The sequence below is a fragment of the Protopterus annectens genome, chromosome 8.part1 (assembly GCF_019279795.1).
Source record: "Protopterus annectens isolate FY-2018-M chromosome 8.part1, PAN1.0, whole genome shotgun sequence".
In the NCBI taxonomy this organism is placed as follows: Eukaryota; Metazoa; Chordata; order Ceratodontiformes; family Protopteridae; genus Protopterus; species Protopterus annectens.
This window is the reverse complement of record NC_056742.1, coordinates 547,320,469-547,326,468: the sequence shown is the minus strand read 5'-3', so window position 1 is coordinate 547,326,468 and position 6,000 is coordinate 547,320,469.

The following is a 6,000-nucleotide window of genomic DNA, read 5'->3' as shown; positions in this document are numbered from 1 at the left end:
AGGTGATCGCCGGGGTGAATTTCCTATTTCCCATCCAATCATCAAGATTTTTCTTGAAGAGTGCTAATGAGGAGCTTTGTTTGATATAGATAGGTAGTTTGTTCCAGAGTATGGGAAGTCTCTGGGACAGGAATCTATCCCTCCAGCATGTTCTGTTTATTGTGGTGACAAGGTTTAGGTCCCTAGAGCATGTAGCTCGGAGGTATTGGGATTTCTTTAAGTGGAGCATGTCCAGCAACTCTGGGTTTGACATAGCTTTGTATGTTAGGCAGAGATCACCTCTGAGTAGGTGATATGCAATGGAGTAAAGCTGGAGTTTTTTTGAGACGGTCTGTGTAGGGCATCTGTTTGAGGCCGGTAATCCTCTTTGTGAGGTATTTATGTGGCCTTTCCAGTTGTTGCAGATGTCTTGTGAGGTACATACCAAAAAGGGCACTGTGCTCTGTAATGGGTCTAATGAGTGACAAGTAATTTTTGGAATGAAAAAAAAAATGGGCTGTGTATATACAAAAATATGTTTGTTTATTTCTGGGAATATACAAGGTTTGATATAGTTGGCAATCTGTTATCTGTAGTCTGTACCCAGAAGTCCTTGTTTCAAAACATCTGAAATTTGTAAGGCTATGAAGAAGGGTGCTTTTGGTTTGGATAGAAGTCTACATAATAATAAGGGAATAACACAGTATGTAGGAGTGAAACTGTAATGGCCTGCATGACAGCTAGTACTTTCCATTAAGATAAGGGGTCCATACTTTGTGGATCCTTGGTTGAAGGACACTGAAGAGAGCAAGATACAGTTCACATTTAGGTTCATAGGTTCATAGATTGGTACTAGGCTATCAGCCCTAGGGCTTATACAAGCCTAGCCATAACAATTCCCTGGCTATTTAGTTTCTTCTCCTTTAATTTCCCTAGCTTTTTATATCTGATCTCTGCAATTCTCTTCTGTGTAGACCCTGCATTTGTACATACCATAGTTGTTGGAGTTGCTAATTATTCCTGTGTTTATATTTCACTTGTTCACGCCTTACTGTGAAACAATTCCTCCTGTTTCTTCTGTATCAGCTGCCCTGTGGCTAAACCATGGCTCCTGAAATTATACCCTGTCAGGATACATTATCCCCACTTTTTTCTCCTGGCCCCCATAATCTTTTCATTTCCATTGTCTTTGCTTAAAGCCGGTAACCCACTGAAGTCTTATTTTTTGCAGTTTTAAAGAGCATCTGTACAAATTTCTTGTTTTTTTTCCTAATTTGTAATGCATAACAGTTTAACCAAACAGTATATCGCTTCAACCTTCTATGTAGCCAAAATATTCCAAGCCTTTACTTATTTTGAAAGGAAGGTCATAGTCATGTTAACATCTAATATAAATCATTTTATAGAAAATCCAACAGGTGTTTTCATTAATGCATCAGTAGGAGCACACATATGTGGAGACATTTCGCCTTCAGCTTTTATGACTATCTAAGTAAAATTTGTCATGTCAACTATAAGAGGCTAAATAAATAAATTTAAATAAATCCATAAAATTCCTGTTCTTTTTAAGTACCACTATATGTTTCATTATAGTTCACAACACTGATGCAGTGTAAATACTTGAAAGTGTTAAATAAATATATGTGGGAATTCACTAAAGCCTACATGGAGCGATTTGCCATGTAGGCATAGTGGCATGGCCCCAACATGGAACATGGCTGCCAGGTGATCCAATAAACAGGGCAGAGGGGTGTGCACAAGCATGCGGACGTAGAAGTGTCTGTGGAATTCAGATCACCTCATAAGCTGGTGAAATCCATGCAAATGAGGTTGAGTTGTGATCCAATAAGCAGAAAGGCACCTGTATAGGTGCTGTGTTGGTGTTAGAAATGTACGCGGACAGAAACAGTGTACCGGAATGTAAAATTTAAACAGGAGATGTAAAAGTCCAAATATAAGTGTGGATATTGCACTTGAGCCATAAAAATGGCCAAAACTATGGCCAGTGAGTCCAAAAAGCAATGCAAATTAATAAAAAATAAAATTTTATTTTAATACATATATTACATTTGTGCTGTGCACATCATCATCATTCATCATTCTCTTTCGGCTTTTCCCGTTAGGGGTCGCCACAGCGGATCATCTCTTTCCATTTCTTCCTATCCTCTGCATCTTGCTCTGTCACACCAACCGCCTGCATGTCCTCTCTCACCACGTCCATAAACCTTATCTTAGGCCTTCCTCTATTCCTCTTACCTGGCAGCTCCATCCTTAGCATCTTTTTCCCAATATACCCATCATCCCTCCTCAGCACATGCCCAAACCAACGCAATCTCGTCTCTCTTGCTTTGTCTCCAAACTGTCCAACATGAGCTGACCCTCTAATATACTGATTCCTAATCCTATCCATCCTAGTCACACCGATTGCAAATCTTAACATCTTTAACTCTGCCACATCCAGCTCTGACTCCTGCCTTTTTGTCAATGCCACTGTCTCCAACCCATATAACATAGCTGGTCTCACTACCCTCTTGTAGACCTTCCCTTTCACTCTTACTGGTACCCGTCTGTCACAAATCACTCCTGACACTCTTCACCACCCATTCCACCCTGCCTGTACTCTCTTCTTCACCTCTCTTCCACATTCACCATTACTCTGAACTGTTGATCCCAAGTACTTAAACTCGTCCACCTTTACCACCTCTACTCCCTGCATCCTCACCATTCCTCTACTCTCCCTCTCATTTACACACATATATTCTGTCTTAGCCCTGCTGACCTTCATTCCTCTGCTCTCTAGAGCATATCTCCACCTCTCCAGAGTCTCCTCAACCTGATTCCTACTCTCACTACAGATCACAATGTCATCTGCAAACATCATAGTCCACGGGGCCTCCTGTCTGATCTCATCTGTCAACCTGTCCATCACCACTGCAAATAAGAAAGGACTCAGAGCTGATCCTTGATGTAATCCCACCTCCACCTTAAACGGATCTGTCACTCCCACTGCAGTCCTCACCACTGTCACACTACCCTCGTACATATCCTGTACCACTCTTACATCTCTGCCACTCCCGACTTCCTCATACAATACCACAACTCTTCTCTAGGCACCCTGTCATATGCTTTCTCCAAGTCTACAAAGACACAATGCAACTCCTTCTGACCTTCTCTGTATTTCTCCAACAACACTCTCAGAGCAAACATTGCATCTGTAGTGCTCTTTCCTGGCATGAAACCATACTGCTGATCACTAATCATCACCTCCCTTCTTAACCTTGCTTCCACTACTCTTTCCCATAATTTCAAGCTGTGACTAATCAGTTTTATCCCTCTGTAGTTACTGCAGCTCTGCACATCACCCTTATTCTTAAAGATAGGTAACAAAACACTTTTTCTCCACTCCTCAGGCATCCTCTGACTTTCCAAAATTTCATTAAACAATCTAGTTAGAAATTCCACTGCCATTTCTCCTAAGCACCTCCATGCTTCCATTGGTATGTCATCTGGGCCAACAGCCTTTCCATTCTTCATCCTCTTCATAGCTGCCCTTACTTCCTCCTTGCTAATCTGTTTCACTTCCTGATTCACTATCCCCACATCATCCAACCTTCTCTCTCTCTCATTCTCTTCATTCATCAGCCTCTCAAAATACTCTTTCCATCTACTCAACACACTCTCCTCTCTTGTGAGTACCTTTCCCTCACTATCCTTTATCACCCTTACATGCTACACATCTTTCCCAGCTCTGTCCCTCTGTTTAGCTAATCGGTACACAGCATCATGAAAAACATGCCATTATGCCAAAAAAAAAATTAAAAAGTGTAAAAAAATGATTTGCAAAAATATTGCATTATAGTGCCCAACATGCAGAGTCTTACAATGGCAGGTTTCAGTGGTTGCAATGGAGGCAGGCCTTGGAGTAGTGTAGCATCCAGGGTATACTCAATTAGCTGTAGGTAAATGAGCTGGGGTTACTGAATAGCAAAAAGGGCCACTGTGTCTGCAGATGCAACCTGTGGTAGGGCTATAGCCATGTAGGTAGTAGTAGAACAGGCAGATGACATAAAAAGGGGGTGTGTCACACTATATGTAAGCGGATTGGAGCTCAGCTGTGCCTGTTTGTACTCAGCTAAGCACTGCTAAGCAGGGGGGGTGTGTGTGTCCGATGCTGCTGAGCTTTGTTTAGTCCCTCAGCATGTGTTTTAGCTGGTTTAAGAAAAGCTGAGCATAACCATGCACAGGGGAGTATGCAAACTGCTGAGGACTGTTTACACTAGCTCTGCGGATTTGTGCACTGTACCCCAGTGCTTAACAGTGAAAGAATTAAAAAAAAAGGAGATAGCTAGGGGAAGCCAATCAAGTAGAAATAACTGATAAGCCTTGTTCAACAGACACTGGCCCATTCAAACCCCAAATGATATATCTGTCAGGTAGAATGCATCATATTGAGCCAATCACACAGGCTGTATCTGCAACACACCAGTATGAAGTATGCAAACACCCTACAATCTGATTTTTCCCACATACTCTGCACCACTGGAGTAAACACTTGAGAATTTTAACTGACAAAATGATAGGGGCTGCTGCTGCTCTACTACATCTGTATGCACTACAGGCTGAGGTCAGTGATGATGATGATGCTGACAATATGCTCTGACTGAGAAGGAGAAGAGTGTTCAGGGCCAGGGTAACCTTCAAGGGGATACATGAGCTGGAGATTGTAGAGCACCACAGGGTGGACAGGAACATACTACAAGAACTCACCGAGCTCTGCCTCCCTCAACTCAGACCCAGAGCCAACAGAGGAGAACCCATCCCAGTGGAAATAAAGGTATGAGTAGCCCTTAGAATATTAGCTACAGGTACTTTCAAAGACCAACTGGGGACATAATGGGGGTCTCACAGGCATCTGCATACAGGGTACTGAATTCCATGCAAGCACATGCCAGTGAACACATGTATTTACCCCGCACCCCTGAGGAGAGTGCCAGCAATATGCATCTCTTCCACCATGTAGCACACTACCCTGAGGTACTGGGTGCCATAGACTACACTCATGTGCAAATCAAAGCACCACCTGGTGAAGAGGGTAGAGTCTATGCCAACCACAAGTGGTATCACTCTCTCAACTGCCAAGTCATGTGCAATGCCCAGGGCATTATCATGAATGCATGTGCTGGCAGCCCTGGCAATTATCATGACTCCCACATCTGGCACGCATCACAGCTGTACCAGATGTTTGCCAGGTCTCATATGGCCATCTACTGGGGGATGCTGGCTACATACTGGAACTGTGATGATGGCATCTGTCAGAAATGCATACACACCTACAGAAGAACGCCATAATGAGGCACATGCACAAACTAGGAACATCATAGAGTGTGTGTTTGGGCTGCTCGAGTCATGGTTCTACTGCCTCGATATATCTGGTGGAGCCCTGCAGTACTCTCCAGTCACATGTGCACACATGTTCACAGTATGTGCCATGGTACACAGTATGATCCTGCAGGCAGGAACATAACAGGGAAGGGACACACAGCCCCCACCAGTGCCAAGGTCCCTACAGTTACAGGGGCACTCAGAGGAGGAACTCCCTGAGCTTGTCCCTGTTGGCAGATGTAGGTATGCCCAGTATGCCCTGGTCTTGGCAAAGAGGCAATGCATAGCACATGCACTGACATCCTAGGGACCTAGTGACTAATACCTCTCTCTGACTCATCATCATCAGCTCCCTTTTCCCATTTTTCTACATGTGGTTGGGGCATCGTGTTAACTGTCGTCAACTCTCTCGATTCAGTGCCACACTCCTGCCTTCTTCAACACTCATGCCTGACTGTCACAGATCTTGTTTCACACAATCCATCCACCTCTTTGCTGGATGTCCTTGCTTCCTCTCACCTTTTTCCTCTCTGTCCCAAACCTTCCTCACCAGATTGTCTTCTGCTTTTCTACACATGTGCCAAAACCACCATAATCTGTTCTATTTGACCTTTTCTGCAATTGGAACTACTTTGGCTT